We start from the raw sequence: 8,624 nt of genomic DNA, 5'->3' as shown, positions 1-8,624 counted from the left end.
AGGTGAAAAGATAGCCTTCAGAATGGGAGAAAATAATAGCAAATGAAGCAACAGACAAACAACTAATCTCAAAAATATACAAGCAACTCCTACAGCTCAATTCCAGAAAAATAAATGACCCAATCAAAAAATGGGCCAAAGAACTAAATAGACATTTCTCCAAAGAAGACATACAGATGGCTAACAAACACATGAAAAGATGCTCAACATCACTCATTATCAGAGAAATGCAAATCAAAACCACTATGAGGTACCATTTCACACCAGTCAGAATGGCTGTGATCCAAAAGTCTACAAGCAATAAATGCTGGAGAGGGTGTGGAGAAAAGGGAACCCTCTTACACTGTTGGTGGGAATGCAAACCAGTACAGCCACCATGGAGAACAGTGTGGAGATTTCTTAAAAAACTGGAAATAGAATTGCCATATGACCCAGCAATCCCACAGCTGGGCGTACACACCAAGGAAACCAGAATTGAAAGAGACACGTGTACCCCATTGTTCATCACAGCACTGTTTATAATAGCCAGGACATGGAATCAACCTAGATGTCCATCAGCAGATGAATGGATAAGAAAGCTATGGTACATATACACAATGGAGTCTTACTCAGCCATTAAAAAGAATACATTTGAATCAGTTCTAATTAGGTGGATGAAAGTGGAGCCTATTATACAGAGTGAAGTAAGCCAGAAAGAAAAACACCAATACAGTATACTAATGCATATATATGGAATTTAGAAAGATGGTAGCAATAACCCTGTATATGAGACAGCAAAAGAGACACTGATGTATAGATCAGTCTTTTGGACTCTGTTGGAGAGGGAAAGGGTGTGATGATTTGGTAGAATGGCATTGAAATACATGTAATATCATATATGAAACGAGTCGCCAGTCCAGGTTCGATGCATGATACTGGATGCTTGGGGCTGGTGCACTGGGACGGCCCAGAGGGATGGTATGGGAAGGGAGGAGGGAGGATGTTTCAGGATCAGGAACACATGTATACCTGTGGCAGATTCATTTCGATATTTGGCAAAACCAATACAATATTGTAAAGTTTAAAAATAGAATAAAAATAAATAAATAAAAACCCAGAGCAGAGGTTAGATTCTCAAAAATGCAATATTAAAGAAAAAAACAAATTCTCAAAAATTATATAAAAAATATATATATATATGAAGTTTGCTTTAAAAATAGGGTCTTATTTTTGAAAAGTATCACTTCTCGGCCTTTTGGCTAAGATCAAGTGTAGTATTTTTGAAAAGTAATTGTAGGTTATAAAAATGAAAATTAAAGGAGTAAAAGGGCTTATACATAAAAAAATAAAAAAATTGAAAATGATAAAAAAATATGTAGGACTTTCTCTGGTGTTTTTGTGGACAGTGTGGGGTCAGTTCATTTTCAGATAGTTCCTTGATCCTGCTTATACTTCTCAAGATCTATACGCCCCTTCCTATGTAGTCAGTGCTAACTGCAGGGTTTTAATCTATTGCACCTGTCACTTCCAAAGCAGTCCCCTCTGTTTATTTTAGCTTCATGTGTTTGCTGGTCTCTTCAGTGTCTAATTTCTGCCCTGGCACAAGGGGGCGGTGGTGGTCACTTATTTGGGCTCACTTGTTCAGTCATGCTGAGGGGAGGGAGGAACACTGCAAACAAATATCACTGGCGTGTGTGGGGAGTGGTCACAGTGTCTTGGCCACATTGAGTTTGCCCCTCTCGCAGCATGTGTGCTTTCGCAGTCTACACTGTTGAGGCTCTAGGTTGCTCTGCCAGAAACTGTCTGAGATGGGCCTTGGGTTGCATGCACTTCCCACATCAAAGCCACTGAGGTTCAGGTTCTTGGGTACTCCACAAAGGTGCAGACTTGGTTGGGCCTGAGTTTTGTGCCCTTCCCAGGTCTGAGCAGCTCAGGTGACCAGGTGCTTGGTGAGCACAGTCGCCCCTAGTTAGGGGCTGCATTTTATTGCCTTCCCCATCCCAGCCACTCAGTTTTCTAGGTGTACTACAGGCACGCCTTCTCAGGGATGCTGTGTGTCTCTTCTGGGGAGATGATCTCTGGCTGCGACCCTCCTGGCAGATGTTGACTGTCCAGAATCCCAAGAAGTCTTGGTTAACAAGGAAGGCTGCTTGCAGTTTGATAGAGGATGCCTCTCTGGGACCATGATTGCACCCTTCCAGCTCTGGCTGCCCCTGCCTGCCTGTCTCTGCTGGGGGATGGGCCAGTCCTCAGCTGGCTACCTCTGCTCAGTCCTTTTTTCTGTGAGTGGGCCTGGTGGTGTCTTAGGTTAGGGCTTTTCACGGGATAGCTATCCCACAGTCTGGGTTGCTATCTCAAGTTAGTTCCCTCAGATTGCCCTCAGGGCATTCATGCCGGGTCCTTACCCTAAGCAATGCCACCTGCGCTTCCCTGTCTAGTCCCCACTTGCTAGTGGTAGATGTGAGCATCTGCATTACTTTTCTGCTGGGAGTTGCTGTTAGGCACGTAATCTGTGGGTTTTATTTATTTTTCCTCCCGGTTTTGTTGTCCTCTGAGGTTCCAAGACTCACTGCAGATTTGCAGGTGAGAATGTTTCCTGGTGTTTGGAAACTTCTATCTTTTTTAAGACTCCCTTCCCAGGATGTATTTCCATCCCTACCTCTTTTGTTATTCTTTTTATCTTTTATATTTTTTCCTACATCCTTTTGAAGACAATGGGCTGCGTTTCTGGGTACCTGTGTCCTCTGCCAGCATTCAGAAGTTGTTATGTGGAATTTGCTCAGCGTTCAAATGTTCTTTCAATGAATTTGTGTGGGAGCAAGTGGTCTCCCTGTCCTATTCAACCACTATCATAGGACCGCCTCCCAAAGTTTCTCTTTTCAAATCAGACCATCTGGGATAAAATTCTATGTCATATTATATTTAATAAGCTGTGAATTTATCATGCCTTTGTTACATGGCCTATAATCCAAATAACAACATTTACTCTCAAGGTGTTTTGAATATTAAATTTTGTAAAGAGGTTCTGGTTTGTAATCCAACTAGATAAAATCTTCAAGAACTATTATCCCAAACCTATTTTCCCTATTCCATTTTGACTATGCTTGGTTTGGAAGTCTGCAAACAAATTTCCTAATTTGTTCTACTGCAAGTAAATTCTCATTTGCCGGGGTCTAGCCCCAGCTGATCCAGGGTATTCGAAGGAGAGACGGCCTAGGCGACTATTTATATGTTAATTAGAGATATAAGAGTAATATAATGAGGATAGCTCACTAGGAAAATTCAGTGGAGAAAAGAGGCTGAGTAGCTTGGTTTACCCAGAAAATCAATATAACCCGTAACACCAGGTTAGCTCTGACCACAGAGGCCACAGGCGCCCTCTCGAATAGTGGAAGGTACCCCACCTTAGACACCTTCTCGAGTGGGTCTTAGAAGCCCAGGCAAATAAATGGTCGCAGAGGATATCCGCACTCCAGATGGAGACTTCAGCCAAAATGTGAAAAGAATGACATGGGGAGACCAAGCGTTGGTGAGCAAGGCCCGTAGCTTTATTTTCAACAGGGGCTTATATACCCTAAGTTACACATAGAAGATAATAGGGGATGCAAAGTCAGCAGTTTTTGATCCTTATCAAAAACCAGGGTTTCACCAGTCAGAATGGCTGCGATCCAAAAGTCTACAAATAATAAATGCTGGAGAGGGTGTGGAGAAAAGGGAAACCTCTTACACTGTTGGTGGGAATGCAAACTAGTACAGCCACTATGGAGAACAGTGTGGAGATTCCTTAAAAAACTGGAAATAGAACTGCCTTATAATCCAGCAATCCCACTGCTGGGCATACACACTGAGGAAACCAGAAGGGAAAGAGACACGTGTACCCCAATGTTCATCGCAGCACTGTTTATAATAGCCAGGACATGGAAGCAACCTAGATGTCCATCAGCAGATGAATGGATAAGAAAGCAGTGGTACATATACACAATGGAGTATTACTCTGCTATTAAAAAGAAAACATTTGAATCAGTTCTAATGAGGTGGATGAAACTGGAGCCTATTATACAGAGTGAAGTAAGCCAGAAAGAAAAACACCAATACAGTATACTAATGCATATATATGGAATTTAGAAAGATGCTAACAATAACCCGGTGTACGAGACAGCAAAAGAGACACTGATGTATAGAACAGTCTTATGGACTCTGTGGGAGAGGGAGAGGGTGGGGAGATTTGGGAGAATAGCAGTGAAACATGTATAATATCATGTATGAAACGAGTCGCCAGTCCAGGTTCGATGCACGATACTGGATGCTTGGGGCTAGTGCACTGGGATGACCCAGAGGGATGGTATGGGGAGGGAGGAGGGAGGAGGGTTCAGGATGGGGAACACATGTATACCTGTGGCGGATTCATTTTGATATTTGGCAAAACTAATACAATTATGTAAAGTTAAAAAAAAAACAAAACATTTTCACTCAAAAAAAAACCCAAAAACCAGGGTTTCTTTCCTGCAAATTTATTGTATACAAATGGTTTAGGTGATTTACATAATCTTCTGGCCAGAAGGCCTATTAACATTTTATGACTCTTGTCAAGGACTTATCAACAAAGACTTATTTTCTCTAAGAGTAATTATTTTAAGGTTTGGCGCCATCTTCCGAAGATAAAATTGCATTCCTATAGGGTGGATGTGCAACGGGTTTACAACAAAGGAAAGAATTTATTACCTTAAGGGTCTAAAGTTACTAACACCAAGGCCACTACTTATTTTTTCTACAGACCAACTATATTAATTAATACACATTCAAGGATACAATTCAGGGGATGTGAAAACTTGGCAACAAACATTGGCTCATCAATGAAATACTTTACTAGTTTATTCTGACTTAACTCTCTGAGAGGTTCTAAGCTATTTGAATATCTTAAGCTTCCCGTGCCTCTCAAGGCTGGGAGACTGTAAACAATCATATGCATAGCTGCAGGAGTCTGGGTAAACTTGTCAGATGACTTAGAGAGCCATCTGAGGCGTTTGGATTTAAACACTCCTAATTGCCCAGGAACTTTTATTAATTGGAGCTGTAAGTTAACTCTTTGACAGAGAGCGAGATGGTGGTAGGGGACAGCCCCCAGTAAAGTCAGAGGTGAGAGCACAAAGCAATAAAGTAGGCAGACTCTAGTTTTGGAGGGAACATGCTCGAGAATATCCAGGGGGACTCCTGAGGCTTGATCCCGCCTTTGCGTATGCCGAGTCTCCTTCCTCATGACCTTTGTCACGAGTGGAATGCCTCACCGGCTCCTGGCACTCATTAATCATTATTCTTGTAAACTTATTTGAAGCACCATATCTATTTTTATGTCAATGTGTATATGTCTCTTTAGTTTCCAATGTAGGAAATAAAAGCTTTATTTTATTTTTTTTAACAACTGTCTATGATAAATTAAGCAAAACATATTTTTTTTCTCAAAGCCCATTTGAAGAATAGCCTTAGTGGAATTATTTTTCAATTGTTGCACAGATTAATTTTTCAATAACAATAGATGAACCTCCAGTTTCCAGTTCTGCCTACACATAGCTTGGAATTTATCATGCTACCCTAACAAGTAAAATACTGAATAGACTGAAAAAAATCAACACTCTTCTTGGATCAAATACAAGATAGAACATAGGAAAAACTACTAACTTCTGGACAGAAGAGACAGGCAGATGCACAGGGGCAGGCACATCTTACCCTGGAAACTAGGGAGGTGAACTGCTGCAGGAACCAGTGCCAACACAAGAAAATCTCCACTATAATTAATAAATTGCTGGAGACTCAATGCAGACAATTCTCAAAAGAACAAACTCCATAATATGGTGAAATTTACCTCTAGAAGCTTAACCAGGTTCCCATTCTAAATATCAGAGAAAAATCCCTTCAACTTCCATCAGGAGGCTGAGGAAAGGAACCATCTTGAGAAATGCCAGAACATTGAATGCTGTGTAATAAGGCCTGTCCTCAGAGGAAACTAGTTAACCAGAGCCTAACTATCTGGGGTTTTATCAGAGCCTAGCTGACATGGAGAGGCTTCCTTGGTGGCTTAATGGTAAAGATTTTGCCTGACAATACAGGAGACACAGCTTCAACCTCTGGGTGATGAAGATCCCCTGGAGAAGGAAATGGTAACACATAGCAATATTCTTACCTGGGATATACCAAGGACAGAGAAGCCTAGTGAGCTACAGTCCATGGGGTCACAAAGAGTTGTACATGACTGAGTGACCAAACTACAATTCTAGGAGAACAAAATGCTTTCTCTCATCTCACAGCACATTAACACTTTACTAAAGGTCTACTTAGAGCAGTTTCTTTTTACAGGACGTCACATCTGGCTACCATGAAAAAAAATGGAATGCATACTAAAAGGCAAAGAAAAAAAAGGCAGTTGTCAGAACCAGGCACGGCAGAAATATTGATACATTTACTGGGAATTGGAAACAAGTATGATTAATAAACTGTGGCCTCTAATGGATAAAGTCAGTTCAGTTCAGTTCAATCACTCAGCCACCTCTGTCTTTGTAACCCCATAGACTGCAGCATGCCAGGCTTCCCTGTCAAACACCAATTCCTGGACCATGTTCAAACTAATGTCCATTGAGTCAGTGATGCCATCCAACCATCTCATCCTCTGTCATCCCCTTCTCCTTCTTTCAATCTTCCTCAGCATCAGGGTCTTTCCCAATGAGTCATTTGTTCTCATCAGGTAGCCAACGTATTGGAGTTTTGGCTTCAGCATCAATCCTTCCAATGAATATTCAGGACTGATTTCCTTTAGGATTGACTGGTTAGATCTCCTGGTAGTGCAAGGGACTCTCAAGAGTCTTCTCCAACACCACAGTTCAAAAGCATCAATACGTTGGGGCTCAGCTTTCATTATAGTCCAACTCTCACATCCGTATGGAAAACCATAGCTTTGACTAGACGGACCTTTGTCAACAAAGTAATGTCTCTGCCTTTTAATATGTTAAGTTTGTCATAGCTTTTCTTCCTAGGAGCAAATGTCTTTTAATTTAATGGCTGCACTCACTATCTGCAGTGATTTTGGAGCCCCCATTAATAAAGCCTCTCACTGTTTCCACTGTTTCCCAACTATTTGCCATGAAGTGATGGGGCCAGATGCCATGATCTTATTTTTTTGGTAGTTGAGTTTTAAGCCAACTTTTTGACTCTCCTCTTTCACTTTCATCAACAGGCTCTTTAGTTCTTCTTCACTTTCTGCCATAAGGGTGGTGTCATCTGCATATCAGAGGTTACTGATATTTCTTCCAGCAATCTTGATTCCATCTTTTGCTTCATCCAGCCTGGCATTTCACATGATGTACTCTACATATAAGTTAAATAAACAGGGTAACAATATACAGCCTTGACAAACTCCTTTCCCAATTTGGAACCAATCCGTTGTTCCATGTTTGGTTCTAACTGTTGATTCTTCACCTGCATACAGATTTCTCAGGGAACAGTCAAGGTGGTCTGGTATTCCCATCTCTTGACAAATTTTCCACAGTTTGTTGTGATACACGGAATCAAAGACTTTATCGTAGTCAATAAAGAAGAAGTAGACATTTTTCTGGAACTCTCTTGCTTTTTTGACTATCCAGCGGATGTTGGTAATTTGATCTCTGGTTCCTCTGCCTTTTCTGAATACAGTTTGAACATCTGGAAGTTGATGGTGCATGTACTATTGAAGTCTTGCTTGGAGAATTTTGAGCATTACTTTGTTAGCGTATGAAATGAGTGCAATTGTGCATCAGTTTGAACTTTCGCAATGCCTTTCTTTGGGATTCCAATGAAAACTGACCTTTTCCAGTCCTGTGGCCACTGCTGAGTTTTCCAAATTTGCTAACATATAGAGTGTAGCACTTTCTCAGCATCATTTTTTAGGTTTTGAGATAGCTCAACTGGAATTCCATTACCTCCACTAGTGATGTTTGTCATGATGCATCCTAAGGGCCGCTTGACTTCGCATTTCAGGATGTCTGGCTCCAGGTGAGTGATCACACCATTGTGATTATCTGGGTCATGAAGATCTTTTTTGTATAGTTCTTCTGTGTATTCTTGTCACCTCTTATTAATATCTTCTGCTTCAGTTAGGTCCATACCATTTCTGTCCTTTATCGTGCCCATATTTGTATGAAATGTTCCCTTGATATCTCCAGTTTTCTTGAGGAGATTTCTCGTCTTTCCCATTCTATTGTTTTTCTCTACTTCTTTGCATTGATCACTGAGGAAGGCTTTCTTGTCTCCTTGCTATTCTTTGGAACACTGCATGCAAATGTGTATATATTTCCTTTTCTCCTTTGCCTTTAGCTTCTCTTATTTTTTTCAGCTATTTGTAAGGCTGCCTCAAACAACCATTTTAACTTTTCGCATTTCTTTTTCTTGGTGATTGCCTTGATCACTGCCTCCTGTACAATGTCATGATCCTCCACCCATAGTTCTTCTGGAACTCTATCCAATCTAATCCCTTGAATCTGTTTGTCACTTCCACTGAGTAATTGTAAGGGATTTGATTTAGGTCATATCTGAATGGTCTAGTGGTTTTCCCTACATTCTTCAATTTAAGTCTGAATTTTGCAATAAGGAGTTCATGATCTGAGCCACCGTCAGCTCCG

General features: G+C 41.0%; 1 pseudogene; it reads left to right on the top strand.

The window, feature by feature from the left end:
* Window positions 1-1,218: 1,218 nt before the first annotated feature.
* On the top strand, window positions 1,219-1,296 carry LOC138991312 (U2 spliceosomal RNA; annotated as a pseudogene).
* The last annotated feature ends 7,328 nt before the right edge of the window (window positions 1,297-8,624 follow it).

This window comes from Bos mutus, chromosome 16 (assembly GCF_027580195.1).
Source record: "Bos mutus isolate GX-2022 chromosome 16, NWIPB_WYAK_1.1, whole genome shotgun sequence".
Classification (NCBI taxonomy): domain Eukaryota; kingdom Metazoa; phylum Chordata; class Mammalia; order Artiodactyla; family Bovidae; genus Bos; species Bos mutus.
Note: the sequence above shows the minus strand (reverse complement) of the source record. Positions and strands in the feature narration are given on the sequence as shown.